This window comes from Dendropsophus ebraccatus, chromosome 1 (assembly GCF_027789765.1).
Source record: "Dendropsophus ebraccatus isolate aDenEbr1 chromosome 1, aDenEbr1.pat, whole genome shotgun sequence".
NCBI classification, from domain to species: domain Eukaryota; kingdom Metazoa; phylum Chordata; class Amphibia; order Anura; family Hylidae; genus Dendropsophus; species Dendropsophus ebraccatus.
Window position 1 is genome coordinate 88,366,451 of NC_091454.1, and position 18,165 is coordinate 88,384,615.

At 43.1% G+C, this 18,165-nt stretch overlaps 1 long non-coding RNA gene across 1 annotated transcript in view; it reads left to right on the forward strand.

The window, feature by feature from the left end:
- The first annotated feature begins 2,500 nt into the window (after nt 1-2,500).
- Nucleotides 2,501-18,165, forward strand: part of LOC138775172 (uncharacterized) — a 42,573-nt gene continuing 26,908 nt past the window's right edge. The window contains exon 1 of the long non-coding RNA XR_011360518.1: nt 2,501-2,590. This is a non-coding gene — a long non-coding RNA (uncharacterized lncRNA). The remainder of the gene's footprint in view (nt 2,591-18,165) is intronic.

Consider the following 18,165-nt stretch of genomic DNA (forward strand, 5'->3'; position numbering starts at 1 on the left):
GGTGACCACTTGGTTCCTAGTGAAAGCTGACCTGCTTTATTCCAGTCACTTCCTGATTTATGGCAATGGCTTTTTATTTTTTTTACATCTCCACCAGTGGTGGAACTACCGCTATGCTGCTACGGGGCCCGCCACATCACGGGGCACAGCGGCCCGATTATGTAATGGCCCGAGCCCCCTGAGCTAATATTCCATGCAGCACCAGGCAGCCGGGTCTCCCGGGTGCTGCAAATGTCTAGATCCGGCACCTTCACTGTGGGCGCTCCTGAAGAGCGCTCGCAGCTAAATGCAGGTCTGTGATTGACAGGAGCCACTGGATCCTGACTCTGCCAATCACTCTTATATTCGGAGGCAGCATTCTGCCTCTGTCCACAAGAGCCTGCTCCCTCCCCCAGCACTCTGGCGCACGAGTGGGAGGAATGAGATGTCAGGCACTGCAGTAGGTGAGTAAAGTTGCTTGTTTTTTCACACAGGAATGCCTACAATGGGGAGGGATTTTATGCTTCCTAACAGAGGGATGCTTATATGAGGAGAGAGAGGTTAATCCACAGGGGGGTGTTCACGTTGTGGTAAGGGTTAACTCAGAGGGGGATTGCCTGCATGGGAGAGGGTTAATCTGCAGTGGGATGCCTACATGCGGGGGAGGAATTGAACGCGGGATGCGCATATGGGGGGGGCACAGTACCAAGGGAGATGCTTACATTGGGGGAAAGGGGGGTTGGGGAGGCTAACTGCCAGAGGAGAGACAACATAGAGAGGAGCGGGGGATAACTACCAGGGAGATGAGCACATAGGAGGGAAAGGGGTTAATTACCAGGAGAGATACCTATATGGAGGGAGGAGACTACAAGGGGTGATGCCTAAGAAAACTACTTATGGGGGAAATAGTAACAAAGGGGATACTACCTAACTACTATACAGATGCACAGATAGGGGCCTAACTACTGTATGAATGGGGGGTATAGAAGGGTCTAACTACTATATGAATGCAGAGGGGACTAACCACTATATGAGGGCACAGATATGGGCAACACGGATGTTGGGAATGATGATGGTGCATAAGTGAGGAGCCTAAAATGTTTGTCTGGCAGATCCTATCGGGACAAACACTGTAACTGGCTGTAACTGCACTATAACCACTTATAGTGTGCAGGGCCTGTGTAGATATGGCCTGTGTGATATCTGCTTCTATATGGTCACTGTATGAGGTGATATTGGTCTGATATTGGTTTTTATTCAGTAGCAGTGGTGGTATTAGTCAGTATGTGGTCATTATATTTGTTCCTCATAAACTGGAAATTAGGTATTATTGGTCTTAGTATACTGGATTTGGTCAAACAGTAATGGTGGTAATGTTAGTTACATCCCTAATTCCCACCTTCTAAGAGCCATAACTATTTTATTTTTCTGTTGAACTACCTGTATAAGGGCTTGTTGTAGGCCAAGCTGTATTTTGTTACGGTACCATCCAACCCTTTTGTCTTTGGTTGACTGTGCCATATGAATGAGATGCTAAAATTATTCTGCAGTTATGTAAAATTACAGTTATATCAAATTTATACTTTTTTTCTGTTAATCGGCCTATATTTCTACCATTTGGGGGAGATGAAATTTTTAATCACCTTTTCTCCAATTTCTTTTGGGGCCAATGTGAAAAAACTAAATAAATTTGGCATAAAAAAAAAAAAAAAGACAATTTTTTTTAATACTTTTTTTTAGTTCTCATAATAAAGTAGAAAATGATTAGGAGGACTAGAATTGAACACCCAATTTATTTACAGGTACATGTCCCTGGCACACTGGCACATCAGCTTCAGTCTGGAGGTATAATTTACCAAATTTTCAATAAATAAAAGGATAGGCCGAACATTTAGGCCTAGGTAAGAACTTGGCAACACTCCTATTACAACTGTATAAATTGTACACACAAAATTAAAATTAAGTGATATTGTCACCGACCCCCCCCTTACTCTATGAGCTGTTCTCCACACCATCCACAAGATTAGATGCTGCACATGTGATACATCCCTATATAACACTTGTCTGTGTCTTCTTTCTGCTCTAAGGGTACAAACCCACTTGACGTATTTGCTGCGTGAATCAGTCTTAAAAATAAGCAGGCAAAACGCAGGTTGGCTTTATACGATTGTTCTGCATTAAAATACGCAATTGCGTATTTTTGAAGCGTGAAGCTTGTTGTTAGCAAAGCATCAGTTGTTAACAACCTGTGTGAAAAACGCATGTAGCTTCACGCTTCAAAAATACGCAATTGCGTATTTTAATGCAGAACAATCGTATAAAGCCAACCTGCGTTTTGCCTGCTTATTTTTAAGACTGATTCACACAGTAAATACGTCAAGTGGGTTTGTACCCTAAAATTGCTTTATTTTATCGATAGACTGTGGCACTGCAACAGCAGTTGGGCCATCTCTCTCTATGGACAGTGGCAGTTAGGCTTTATCTCCCAGGCAGGTAGAGGGCCTAACTGTCGTGAAGCCCTGCCTAGGTGACACTGTCCCCTGATAAAATGAAGCGATTTCAGAGCAGAAAGAAGACGCAGACAATTGTGGTGTGGAAAACAGCACATAGAGTAAGGGGGTGACCATATCACTTTAAGTCCACTCCAATTGAACAGTATGTCACTCGAACAAAATAATATTAAAGGGGTGCTCCAGCATGGGGGCACTTTCTGAACGGGTCACTCACCGCTGCGCTCCGGTACCCGGTTCCCGGACGCTTCCTGTAACCCCTTTAACCTAAAAAAGAAGAAAGGGAATTAGAAAGGTAGAAATCATTATGTCCCTCCTGCCTTTTCCGAAAAGTAAAAGCCTGATCTTAGGGTTCGTTTACACAGAAAGATTTATCTGACAGATTTTGGAAGCCAAAGTCAGGAATGGATTTAAAAAGAGGATAGATCCCAGTCTTTCCTTTATGACCTGATCCCTGTTTATAGTCTGCTCCTGGTTTTGGCTTCAAAGATCTGTCAGATAAATCTGTCTGTGTAAACGCACCATTAGTAAATTTGAAGTGCCACCATAGTAATGAGCCTTTATGCTTAGTTTTGTCCACATTTTTATACAGCATAAAGACAAATATTCATGCAAAAGCTAGCCTCTAAGACCAAAGGCAGATTCCAGTTGATCATATGGTCAATGGAATATTGTATTAATAAACAGGTTTTACAGTAAATGTAATTGTAGCAGTATGCATACTTCTTTACATGACTTTTCTATTCCTGTATGCCTGCATAGATAATTCTTGGAGCTTACCAACAGTGAGGTGTCTCAGACATATAAGGAAAAGTTAAGGTAACAGAAGTTACATGTTTATGAGTATTGCCACCCAAATCCATCCACTTTGGCAGTAAATTAAACATGTTGGTATTCACAGATGAGTCATTTTTATTAGCTGAATTACGATTTGGCTTATTTAACACCAATAAAAAGTAATGACTTATAAATAATGACCACTCACTAAAAATACTGTAACTACATGTTTTTAAATTTCTGTATGTCTAAGATTAAGCAGCTATTTGTAGGAAAAATATTAATTACTTAGTATAAAGATTAGAAAACATCAGGCTCTTCTCATTTAATGAACTGGAAAAAGACCTTTAGGCTGGGTTCACACTACATATATTTCAGTCAGTATTGTGGTCCTCATATTGCAACCAAAACCAGGAGTGGATTGAAAACACAGAAAGGATCTGTTCACACACTGTTGAAATTGAGTGGATGGCCGCCATTTAATGGCAAATATTTGCTGGTATTTTAAAACAACGGCTGTTATATTGAAATAATGGCAGTTATTTACTGTTATATGGCGGCCATCCACTCAATTTCACCATTGTGTGAACAGAGCCTTTCTGTGATTTTAATCCACTCTTGTTTTTGGTTGCAATATGAGGACCACAATACTGACTGAAATATACGTAGTGTGAACCCAGCCTTAAGCTGTTGCAGAATCTACTCAAGTCATGTGTTTATTGTGAACAACTTTTTATTCTCTCATTTTCACTCCCATTGCACACATTTTCCATCATATATTATGTTCAGAAACTATGAAGTGCCGCACCCAAGGATTGACAAGCCTAAACCATGTTGTGTTGAATCAATCTCATTGATCAAAGTTTTAGACTCTATCTGTTCTTCAAAGACTTGAAATCTACATTGTAGTACAAACAGACTTCTTGGCTTTTGCTTTTTCATGGGTTTACAAAGAATTCATTGTAGGCGCGTCCACCGATATTTCATAAATCACAGCCAATAAAGGAAAGCTGATCATTAGCCATATGTCATTCATTTCTCAGAAAAGAGAGGACAACAGTTTGTCTATTACACCAGTGTTAGTCAAAATAACACAAAATACCCTAGGACATAGTTGTCAAAAAAAAAAAAAAAGGAAGGAAGCCTGCTAACCATATGTAGGGATTGAACTATGGGGGGATTTATCAGGACTGGCATATCTATGCACTGGTCTTAACTAACATGGCTGCACTCTGCAATTTAAGGACACAAAGAATTGCTCTGTTTTTAATGTAATCCCTTAGATTAACACCTGCCTTTTGGCATTTTACATACACCATACCGGATGTCTTATGCTATCGGGAGCTCTGTCTGATTTTACTTTAATTGTAAAAAATCTGTGTTGTGCCGCGCTAAGTACTAAAACTCCAACTGATTATACTTATAATTAGCAGTGGATAGCGTTAAAAAACATAAATAGCGTTTGAAACATAAAAGCTCACCAGTTTCCATGCATGGGCTGGCTTGGATGTGTAGTTCTATAAGTCCGTACTCCTGCACGTTCGTGGATTGGCTGGATTGTATAGAATATAGGTCCGTGATCTTGCACATCCGTGATGTAGCTATAATGGCATAGTCATCGGGATCCAAAGCATTTGAATGAAAATAGAAGAATCCTGTCTTCTTGCAAGGCGCGCCCCGGCCGGTGGCATGTAGGCACTTGCTGGGAGAAAACCTGAGCAAGAGTCCTTCTGTGACGTCACAGATTCTACGGGTCGCTTCGTAAGGCAAAAACTACCTCAACGCGTTTCAAAGGATACGTCCTTCTTTCTCAAGAGGATCTTGCACTTCTCTACAATTCCCCTATATAGGTACATGTTCTCTTCTCAGGTATTAACCCTTTCAAGTGACTTTTACAGAAATGCAAATAGTTCAAACTCTGCATTGAGTCCTACCGGTTGCATACTATCAAATAGAAAGATATATTCACTTTCTTTTCTAGACATTTTGTGAATATAATTACCTCCCCGTCGATCTGCTTTCACTAGTTCCAATGCCCCGAACATGGAGCCACCTATTTGGCCATTATGATGTTCTCTAAAATGCCGTGATAGTGGATGACCATCAAATTGTCTTTTGATATTATACATATGTTCAGATATTCTTTTATGTAATGTTCTTTTCGTTCTCCCTATGTATATTTTATTGCAAGGGCATTTTAAAAAGTAAATTACCCCTTTAGTTTTGCATGTGATGTGACCTTTGATGTCGTAACATTGTGATGGACAAATTTCTTCATTCGTTTAACATTTGTCATACTGTCATACTGTCATACAGCAATTGCACTTCCTACAGGGGAAAAAACCTTCTTCATATGATATTCCCCCCTTAATACAATTATTACGGGAATCCCTCATTTGTAGAACAGTGGGGGCTATTTTATTTCCCAAACTGTTTGCTTTACGATAAATCATTCTAGGTTTGTCTGGGATAAATCCCCCTATGATTTTATCCTGTTTAAGGATGTCCCAGTAATTTTGTATAATTTGTTTCACGTTCTTTGCTTGATTGGAATAAGTTGTAATGAGTGGGATGTCGAACAGGTTTTTTGAGTCATCTTTTTCATCATTTTTCTTCTTCTTTTCCTTATTTACCATTAGATGATCTCTGTCCATCTCTCCCACTTCTTTTCTATTTTTTTCTAGTTTTTCTAACTGGTATCCTTTCTGCAAGAATTTTGTTTGTAATATATGAGCTTCTTCTTCATATTTTTCTTTATATGTACAATTTCTTCTTAATCGTAGGAATTGACTGCGTGGAATATTCAAAAGCCACATCGGAAGGTGGCAACTATCAAGTGAGATGAAACTATTGCTATCAGTAGGCTTCTGGTTTTAGTGCATAGTTGGCCATCATGTATATAAATAGTGAGATCTAAAAAATTAATGCTGGTGGTACTCGATGTTGGTGTAAAGTTTAAATAAAAATCATTTTTATTGATATCTATTAAAAATAAATCCAGTGAACTCTGATCCCCCTCCCAAATAAAAATCACATCATCGATAAACCTTTTCCATAGGACCAGGCCTGCACCAAGGCCCCCTCGTGGGTATATGGTGGACTCCTCCCACCTACTCACGTAAAGGTTGGAGTACCTTGGCGCGAATCTGGTCCCCATGGCCGTACCCCACGTTTGAAGATAAAAAACATTGTCGTATAAGAAAAAATTATGTGTTAAAATAAAGTGGAATGCATTGACTTTATTTTAACACAATGTTTTCTTATTAAGGGGGGAATCATATGAAGAAGGTTTTTTCCCCTGTAGGAAATGCAATTGCTGCACCAGTATGACAAATGTTAAACGAATGAAGAAATTTGTTCATCACAATGTCACAACATCAAAGGTCACATCACATGCAAAACTAAAGGGGTAATTTACTTTTTAAAATGCCCTTGCAATAAAATATACATAGGGCGAACGAAAAGAACATTACATAAAAGAATATCTGAACATATGTATAATATCAAAAAACAATTTGATGGTCATCCACTATCACGGCATTTTAGAGAACATCATAATGGCCAAATAGGTGGCTCCATGTTCAGGGCATTGGAACTAGTGAAAGCAGATAGACGGGGAGGTAATTATATTTACAAAATGTCTAGAAAAGAAAGTGAATATATCTTTCTATTTAATAGTATGCAACCGGTAGGACTCAATGCAGAGTTTGAACTATTTGCATTTCTGTAAAAGTCACTTGAAAGGGTTAATACCTGAGAAGAGAACACGTACCTATATAGGGGAATCGCGGAGAAGTGCAAGATCCTCTTGAGAAAAAAGGACGTATCCTTTGAAACGCGTTGAGGTAGTTTTTGCCTTACGAAGCGACCCGTAGAATCTGTGACGTCACAGAAGGACTCTCACTCAGGTTTTCTCCCAGCAAGTGCCTACACGCCACCGGCCGGGGCGCGCGCCTTGCAAGAAGACAGGATTCTTCTATTTTCATTCAAGTGCTTTGGATCCCGATGACTATGCCAATATAGCTACATCACGGATGTGCAAGATCACGGACCTATATTATATACAATCCAGCCAATCCACGAACGTGCAGGAGTACGGACTTATAGAACTACACATCCAAGCCAGCCCATGCACGGAAACTGGTGAGCTTTTATGTTTCAAACGCTATTTATGTTTTTTAACGCTATCCACTGCTAATTATAAGTATAATCAGTTGGAGTTTTAGTATTTAGCGCGGCACAACACAGATTTTTTACAATTAATATTTTTTATGAGTGGAAGCAGTACCACTAGTTGTAGCTCGCAGCAGTACATACACTAGTAAACATATAGTTCTGTTACGAGTGTACTATATCAGGAGCGCGACTGTGTTTTAGTTCTTTTTACCTGATTTTACTTTAGCTTATGCATCTCCAAGCCAGCATCCCCTTTTTGCTCTAAGCCAGGTCTGTTCAGCCATTCAGTGGCACAGATGGGACACTACTGCTCTGTAATAGCAATCTGTCAGCTCTGTATGTGGTAAAAAGCTGAAGCCCCTGTGGTTAGGACATAGGGAGATAAGAAGGAGAGCCAAGGCCATAGCACAATGGAGGGCTCGCAATCCCAGACCCATTCCTTTATTTTATTGCAGCACAATTACAACACATGAAGAGTTGGGGTCAAATAAAGGGGGTGGGAGTAGTGGGTCATATGGTTACCTGGTTAACTGGATACACCCCGCCTTTGGCTGCTATTGATGTAGGCTGTATAAAGGGACAGGGTCAACCACTGCCTACTCTCCAACTATTGACCAAGGTTTGGGTTAAAACCAAACGGTTACTGGGAATAAGTGGTTTTACTAACTATTCTCTTTTATAGAGAAACCCAAACTACTAGAATTATTCAGTTTAGAGGGTTTCTCATGGAAAGGGTCAGGGATTTAATGTCTGGCACAAGTGTGGCAAGAAGGAGTAATTGTGTCATTTGAACACCTTTAAGATACAAAGATACTTTCTTACTCATGAATAGAGCGTTTCAGACATATTTGCAGAATAGACACGCTCTACAAACACAAAATACACTGAGCCCATTGGTTATCTCATCTCACCATGTTTTGTCAGATGTGGGTGACAAGGGAGTTTGAAGGGGACCTATTTCTAAGTTTACACTTCACTACTGCAGAACAAATTGCCTAACACACCTCTGGTAGCAAGAGACAAGTAGGTACAAGACCTGGGTCCAATTGAGCACTCTCAATGGCAAGGGAAGTTTGAGATGACCCCTGCATTATCCTTATGTGAAGCCCAGAAAATACCTCAGCTCTTTTTGATTCCCTGTGTTTATAAAACCCCATATGTTCTACACAAAATATGATAGAGACAAAACTCTAATTGCCCAAGATGTCATATGGAAGAGCCCCACGCATAACACGTTTTAGGAATGTCAGAAATTGGACAGTTATTTTAGGAGTATACGGGGATTAATAAGGCAGGTATATGGTATTACTTTGACTTTGTCGCCTAAACAATGTATATTGGGAAAAACCATAGCATCTAAATGGATCCAAATGGAAGCCCCCACCATAACTGAATTTCTAAATATAATGAATGCAGTTATAAGGCTAGAAAGGGGAGTATATATTAAAAGAAAATGTAAATAAATGTGAGCAAATTTGGGGACAGTGGTTAGATACCCCAGGTCTCCCAAGTCCTGTTCTATTGCAGAAGTATAGAAGCGCTTATCAGCAATTCCTAAATGCAATGGCCAGATAAAAGCGGAAAACAGACATAGTAAGGAAAAATGATTCCACTGGGGTAGTAGGCCCTTTGAAAATGTACCCACACGTTCTTATGCAATATGTGATGTCTATTTTGGTGCAATTATATATAGGAAGGTGCATAGTAAAGAATGCAAGGCTCCCATAGAGCCTCTTGTTGACGTTTTAAAACTTAGGGGTTGTCCAGCAAAAATCTTTCAAATCAACTGGTATCAGAAAGTTGTTTAGATTTGTAATTTACTTCTATTTAAACATCTCAATCTTCCCATACTTATTAGCTACTATATGTCCTGCAGGGAATGTTTTATTTTCATTCAGACACAGTGCTCTCTGCTGACATCTCTGTCCGAGACAGGAACTGTCCAGAGCAGGAGAGATTTTCTATGGGCATTCCCAAGAGGAGGTAAAAAAGAATTACATTACAGCACTTAACTTTAAAAAAACATGATGAAAATACACCTGAAAAATGTCTGAAAAAGTAAAAAAAACAAAAACAAAACACAGCTTCAAATGGAATTTTTTTTTTTCAAGACTGAGGGGGAGATTTATCAAAGGGTGTAAAATTTAGACTGGTGCAAACTGCTCACAGCAACCAATCACAGCTCAGCTTCCAGCTCTGGTCAAAGAAAAGAGGAGCTGTGATTGGTTGCTGTGAGCAGTTTGCACCAGTCTAAATTTTACACCCTTTGATAAATCTCCTGCTGAATGTGCACATTGCCTGAAGATATTCTAACCATAGCCCATGGATGTGATTAGTTACACTATGTGAAACCATATGACAAATTTGCTTTAAAAGAATATATATAGGGACTGCATAAATAGATGTTTCCAAATATACATTAAAGGAAATGTTTCCTTTCATGTTTGTAAAATTCTGATAGCTCCATGAGGTCTGCATGGGATTTCAGCATTGTCAGAAAACAGGCTATTGGTTTCAGATGGTTCTGCAGGTACGTTAACCAGCTAAACAGACAGCGTTGAGACACCAGTTCATCCCTATATGTTGTTATCAAAACATTATTTTTAATACCACTGATGTAAGTTTATCAAAGTTTATCAATAGGTGAATTTAGATTGCGAGCCCAGATGGGGACAGGGACCTCTATGAGTGATGTAAAGCACAGTGGAAGAAGTTAGTGCTATATAAATAAAGGAATTAATATTTATTACTATAGATGAGAGAATCTCAAGCACGCTTTGGTTCATCTGATCCCGGACCCTGCATTTATCTAACTGGCTGAAGAAGTCGGATGCAGCCCTAGGGAACCCTGGAAAACATGGATACAGACAATGGCAGTAAATCTGCACATGCAGAGTGTTTGGATTTGTGTCGGACGGCATATATTGCCATGGTGTATATTTTCTCTATCTCATAAATCCCCAAAACCCTTAAAGCAAACCTGCCCGCAGTATGACCCAAACTTCTGATAGGCCTATACAGAGGTTGGGGTGGGGATGTTTCAGTCATGTAGCTTGGATGACTAAATACCCAGAGCCCTCTGTATTGAGAGTGTTCCCATTCCTCCTCTCAGCTATGACTGATAGCTCTAGAGTCCAAATAGAACACCACTAGAGCTATCACTCAAGGCATACCTCCCAACATTTGGCGAGAACAAAGAGGAACATGTGTGCCACGGCCCTAATAACCACCATAACCACCCCTTGGCCACACCCCATGACTACACCTCATAACTATGCCCCCATAGTCACACAACCACTCCCCAGGGTAGCTTCATACACTGCAGATTTTTTTGCCGCAGAAAATGTGGTAAAATCAAAAAGTAGATTAAGCAGAAAGTAGAGTATAACATCTTTCCTCACCAATCACCTAGTTATCCCTTATTCCTGAGCAAAAATACGGAGTGTGAACACATAGTTGCCTGGACTGTTCCGATTCTGAGGAGACATCCCCGGCAAAACCATGTCCCGGGTATGTCCTGGGAAGCCCCGTCCCCTTCCTGCGCGGGTGATGTCACTCATGCAGAGCAGGGAGAGGAGTGAGGAACCATACTGGTGAGGTAAGTATAGCTTTTTTTTGTTTTAAAGGGACAAGTGAATGCTGAAGGGGGTACTGGTATGATGATGAAGGGACAGGAGGAGGATGAAGGGGGAAGTAGTATGATGATGGAGAGGCAGGAGGATGAGAGGCAGGCCCGGACTGGTAATCTGGCGAGCCGGGCAAATGCCCGCTGGGCTGGCCAGATTACCAGTCCGTGGGCCGCCTGGGCTGCATAATAAAAAAAAAATATTATTAAAAAAAAATAAAAATCACCGCCGCAGCCCTTCTCTCTTGTCCCGGCCCGACCAGGTCACCGCAGCCCGCACGGCCCGCTCCGGTCACTGCAGCCCGCTCCTAATGTGCTCATCCAATCAATTTGGAGTAGGAGCGTGAGGCCGCTGCGGCCGGCCGTGGAGCGCACGTTGTATGTGCACTACAGCCGGCCGCAGCGGCCCCATGCTCCTTCACGTTGATTAGATTAGAGAAGCACATCAGGAGTGGGCTGCAGTGACTGGAGCAGGCCGTGCGGGCTCCGGTGACAGGAGCGGGCATTAACGGGCTGCAGTGACCGGTGCGGGCTACTGTGAAAGGTGACCGGAGCGGGCCGTGCGGGCTCCAGTGACAAGTAATCGGAGCGGGCCGTGCGGGCTCCGGTGACAGGTGACAGGAGCGGGCAGCAGTGACCGGAGCTGGCCGTGCAGCTCCGGTGATAAGAGGTGACAGGAGCGGGAAGGGCTGCGGTGACCGGGGGCCATCTATAAGGGACAGGGGGAAAAGAGAGAGGGAGCCATCTATAAGGGACAGGGGGAAAAGAGAGAGGGGGCCATCCATAAGGGAAGGGGGAGAAGAGAGAGGGGGCCATCTATATAGGAGGGGGGGAGAAGAGAGAGGGGGCCATCTATAAGGGACAGGGGGAGAAGAGAGAGGGGGCCATCCATAAGAGAGGGGGCCATCCATAAGCGAGGGGGAGGAGAGGGGGTCATCAATAAGGGAGGGGGGAGAAGAGAGAGGGGGCCATCTGTAAGGGAGGGGGGAGAAGAGAAAGGGTCCATCTGTAAGGGAGGGGGAGAAGAGAGAGGGGGCCATTTATAAGGGACGGGGGAGAAGAGAGAGGGGACCATTTATAAGGGACAGGGGGAGAAGAGAGAGGGGGCCATTTATAAGGGACAGGGGGAGAAGAAAGAGGGGACCATTTATAAGGGACAGGGGGAGAAGAGAGAGGGGACCATTTATAAGTGACAGAGGGAGAAGAGAGAGGGGGCCATCTATAAGGGAGGGGGGAGAAGAGAGAGGGGGCCATCTATAAGGGAGGGGGGAGAAGAGAGAGGGGATCATCTGTAAGGGGAGGGAGAATGGGCCATCTATAAGGGGTAGGGAAAAGGGGGCCATTTATAAGGGGGGAGAGGGGGCAATCTATAAGGGGGGGAGAGGGGGCCATCTATAAGGGAGGGGGGGAGAGAGAGGGTGCCATCTATAAGGGAAGGGGGGAGAGAGGGGGCCATCTATAAGGGGGGGAGAAGGGGCCATCTATAAGTGGGGGGACAACATAGGGGGGAGGGGGCCATCTATAAGGGGGGGATAACATAGGGGGAGAGGGGGTCATCTATAAGGGGGGACAACATAGGGGGAGAGGGGGCCATTTATTAGGGGGCTAAATAGAGGGATGCATATACTATACGGGGGTCACATAGAGTCAGCCTACATACTAAATGAGGGTGTAAAGGGGCCAATGCAGATGTGCAGTGTGTATAGAGATGAGGATGGTGCCAGGGTGAGGAGCCTAATATGTCTGTCTGGCAGATTCTGTGGATTCGTGGCTCGGAGGGCCCAGGGCAGATGGAGAAGAAAATGAAAAGGGAAGAACTCCGATCAGAGAAGACGTCCCCTGTGAGTCACCTGATGTAACTGCACTGTAATGTATGTGGTGTACAGAACCTGTGTAGAGCTGGGTACCTCTATATGACTGTATGAGGTGATAGTAATCTGTGTACAGTGGATGTTATTTAGTAGCAGCGGTGGTATTAGTCAGTATGTGGTGGTATTAGTCAGTATGCGGTGGTATTAGTCAGTATGTGGTGACATTAGTCAGTATGCTGTGGTGTCAGTATGCGGTGGTATTAGTCAGTATGTGGAGGTATGTGGTGGTGGTGTTAAACTCAGCACGGTGACCGGGGCAGGAAGCAGTCTGTCTCTGTACACTGTGTATTGGTGATGACCTGTAACTACAGCTCAGCTACACAGTACAGAGACAGAAGCTTCTGACCCCATTTACTGTGTTATTATCTGTAATTCCAGTCATGGCCGTGATGATACAACATGTAGTCGTGCTGCGCTCACAACATCCTCTCATAACATTTCACCGCGCGGCGAGTGGGCCTGTGTGCTCTGAAATGCCAGGGCTGATTTTTAGTCCCAGTCCGGCCCTGATGAGAGGGATAGTACTATGATGATGGAAGGGCAGGAGGATGAAGGGGGTATTAATATGATGATGAAGGAGCAGGAGGAGGATGAAGGGGGAAGTAGTAAGATGATGGAGAGGCAGGAGGATGAGAGGGGTAGTACTATGATAATGGAAGGGCAGGAGGATGAAGGGGTACGTAGTATGATGATGGAGGGGCAGGAGGATGATGAAGGGGTAGCCTTAAAAATTATACAATAATGGGAAAAAGTAAAGACCTATATTTAATTTCCATCAAGGGATTTGAGCCAAAAAATGAACTGCTGGAAGGTCTGTAAACAGACCAGTTACCCCTTGACCACAGCTCCAACACAGAGCCTTCTTCTGAGTGCTTGTGGTGGTGTCCAGGAGGAACGGCAATAGGGGTCAAAACTCCAATATAACTGAGCCTGTATGGTTGGGGGGCCTGCTAGCCCCCCTTGACACATGCTGTCACTCTGGAGTGGTGCCCTGTGCTCTCCTGCTATACAAAATGTCTGTGTTATGAAGAGCAGTGTCATTGGCTCTGCCTGCACTACACAGCATCCAGACCTGACCAGATGAGGTCAGAGAACGGGAGCTGACAAGGAGCCAGTAGAGGTAAGCATTACCAACACGTGGCTCTCCAAGTTGCGGAACTACAGTCCCCCTTATGTCCTGCTGACAGTTTATGTTTGGAGCTGTAGATTTGCAGCATTTGGCTATCCAGCTTTCAGAACTACAATCCCATTATGCTCTGTTGACAGTTCATGGCGGTAGTTGTAGTTTTGCAACCTATGGCTGACCAGGTGTTGCAGAACTACAACCCCCATTATGCCCTTTGTGTTTATTCTGCCCCTGATTGTGTCTGATTTAGGGTGCGTTCACACGTACAGAATGCGCAGCAGATCCACTGCAGATTTGATGGTGCAGATTTGATTCTGTGTTCAGTTATCTAGATCAAATCTGCTCCAGATCTGCTGCAGATCCGCACCATCAAATCCACTGCGATACGTTACGTGTGAAGCTACCCTTAATGTGTGAGTTGGGAGAGGGAGGGGCATGCTGAAATTTTTCATTGGGGCTCAGAAGCGTCAAAAAATTTTATTTTGGTCATGCTAGCGTTATCAGGTAGGTGTGGACTCCCCTAACCACCCTCTGTATAGTCCTGTCAGCAGTTTTAATAGCTCAAAACTGCCGACAGGTCCACTTTAAATGTATTGAACATCAAATAACAGGCACACAATTTCTATTTTTTTTTTAATCACAGCTAATGATGTGAGTAGAAACTAAATACTGCCATAGCATTTTCTGTGAATTGTAACGAGCAGGAAAATCATGTACCAGGACTGGCAAAGTAAGATACTGGAAGATCTCCACTGGAAGGTAGACGTGTGATTTCACCCATCATCAGGCAGTTGCCAAACTGGAAAGTTTGACTTTCTTTGGAGATTTCATGGGAATAATTTAGAAGATCCAATGTATTTTAAAATATGTACAACAGACCAGGGTAGAAGTATCAAAGTTTAGAATAACCTGTAACATCTGCAAGAAGCAAGCAGTGGAAAAATGATTTGTTCTGACTATAACACTAATAAATAATTAGACCAGATGCAAAGTTGACATATCACATGTGCAGGAGGCCCATTGTCACTTCGAAAGGAAAAAAAGATTGCTTCCCAATGTTTACTAGATTCCATGTTAGTTTGTACTAATGGCTACCAATACATTGTGAGGCATTGTTTGTTTTCACACTTTTGTGCATTAACTTAAAGCACTACAGATTTTTGTGAGGGGTGTAAAATACTAGTAACACCCGTGGTGGGACACCACACACAGAGAGGCCTAACTACTATATAGAAGCTCAGACAGGTCTAACTACTATATGGGAGAACACAGGGACGTACTTATTATTTAGGAGCATAGAGGAGGCCTACTTACTAAATGTGCTGGGGAAAGGAACCTAAAATGTTTCTCTTCTGAACATAATTGTTTGTGAGTGGATTTATATATGCCTAGGATAAACATATACCTATTCTTAGATAATAAAAAAGGAATTAATAAAAGGGCAGATTAGATGGACTAAGTGGTCTTTTTCTGCCAACAATCTTCTATGTATCTATGAATCGGGGGGCAATGGTCACAATAAACCTAGACCACTGCACCGAGACCACTAACCTGTGATCTACAAGAGGCTGGCAGCACAATTAGGATGTCAGTGATGCAACAATATTGCATCGCACCTCCTACACTGAACCTCAGACTATAAAACGAGGTCTCAGCTGTTAGTTGTAGTTACTGGTAAACAGTGATTTTATTTTCCTGGCACAAAGAGGGCACTACTAATGTGGGTGAAGAAAGTGTACAAAATACCTAACTTGTATATATGGACAAAAGAGAGGACAACTACTGTATTGAGCAAAAGGCGGACATATACTGGAAAAAAAGGCCAGGGTGAAGCCTAGGATAGTCAAACAGAGGCACACGTATACCATCACTTAACCAACTTTAGATGAGAATAATAAGAAGAGTTCTTCTATCACATGATTAGACCTATACACTTCAATTCACAGTCAAAGGAAAATCCTTATTACATAGTTTCTTTATAGAAACTAGGGGAATTTATACATAGCACCAGGTCTTCTAATCAAACGCAGCCTAGGCGCATCCTCTCCCGGAATCCTTCACACAGCAAAGTGATACTCTCTCTAGCTCCTACAGGTGTCTCAGCTACTTAGGTGCAGTGGCTCATGAAACCCCTGTAGTTTATACATGATCATTAGTTGCAATTTAGCAGTGTAACAATGGGATTAGGCAATATTATTCTATTGTCATGTAACCTAAACCTACAAAATCAATTCAGAAGGCTATTCATACCCAGGTTGCAAGCATTGGGAACCTAGGGCTCATGCCCTGCATTTTTTGCCTGGTTTCCTGGTCTCCAGGCAACTGGCTTTCCTCACTGCATGTGTGGTGTACCCCCTGTGGTGTTAATCGGAGGAGCGGACGGTTACTTGTTAGATGGTGAAGTGTGACGCCACTTCTGTGGTGGTTGGCCGAGATACAGTCGGACCTTGGGATGTTGTCACGTGATGCCAGTGCCTGGAGGGCACACAAGTGTGATGGCACGCCTGCTTTTATTTTACAATGCCGGTTGTACCCTTTTCCCCTGTGCTTAGTGTCCTGCCGGGTTGCTACTGGGTCCCTTGGGGTTATGTCATGGATCGCCAGAGTGGTATAGTGACCCTCCCGGATAATAGGACCAGCAACCCACAGAAAGGGGAGAATGTCCCAAGGTTACTGTGTGTGCTGTGTGGGTGGTGGCGAATAATTACAGAGTCGTGGAGATATAGTTGAGTCGGTTTATTACTTGTAGATGTGCAGCAGGTCATACAGGTTCAACAGCAACGGTTCCTTCAGATAAAGGCTCTAAAACACACTTGATAAAGTTCCAAATTAACACTTAACAATAGAACGACCATATCTGTAGTAGAAGTGCAGTGGAGGATATAGTTGTGTGGGTTGAGTTGTGCTGAGTGATACAAGAGTGAGTTGCAGAGAGGAGGATGCCGTGAGAGTCTCAACCCATGTAATACTGTGCTCTGCCGGGACGTTGGAGGATGAGGTAGAATACTTAGAAGAATTTGACTTCAGTCTTTACACCACCTTATGCTCACTAGACTTGGCTGAACCTTCCTAATGGGCGACACAGGGCCCAGACCTTGTTACCTGGGTTAAGCAGAATGCTGAGGGTTCCCTGCTGCCGACTTGTCCTCGCCTAGAGGAGGAGTTTAACCATGCTGCCTTGCGTCCTACCCATACGGGGTACTGACTAGGACTGACCTACTCTCACTGTCTTTTGTGTGACTTATTTCCTCTCTAGCATGTAAGACGCGCTGTGAATGGGTGAAAGAGTGCAACAGAAGAAGAAAGGAGGAAGATGATAGGAAAGAAGAAAGCAGAACTCCTACTGGTCTACAGATTCTGGTGACTCATAGAAAGCAATAACCCTTGGCAATCCTTCAGCTGTGCAGCTTCCATATACATAATATAGCGACATCTAGTGGCGAACTTTAGTACTACTTTCATCACAATAACGGCACAATAAGTACAGACTTTTGCAAAGGGTGTCTATAACTGCAACACCCCTAGTGGGACACCACACATTTGTCCAGACACAGGCACAGAGTAACACTGTCAGTTCTCTGACTCGCTCGTAGGCTGCAGGTACTTCAAGCTTATAAACAGCTGGGATGTGATATCCTTAGGGGAAGCTAGGGGATTTTTCCTGCATTATACATAGCGCCAGGTCTCTTGATAAGATGCAGTGGTACTTCCGTTCTCAAAGATATTTGCTTCTGGAAGCCTGTTCACCTGTTACATGTAGTGGTCTCCACCCTGTAGATCAGGAGGGTCCCCTGGCTGCTGCATCACTCTGCCCAAACTTCATTTACCGGGAATGATGAAACATTTCAGACATACACAACACAATCTCTTAAAGGGATTTATTATTCTTACTGTATTCTTCATGTGAGGCAATCAGAATGTCATCTGCTCCAAAGTATGGATATACTGTAGTATGCTTTGTGTCAGTCCCCCTCTGCTGCCAGTTATTTGCCAATCCAGGGTGGGCTGCATGGAACCTAGGTAGGAGCACCAACAGAAATATTTACTTTCAGATTTGTGCCTGTGTAAACAGCCCAGTACTGCCCATAACTCTTCTGAAAT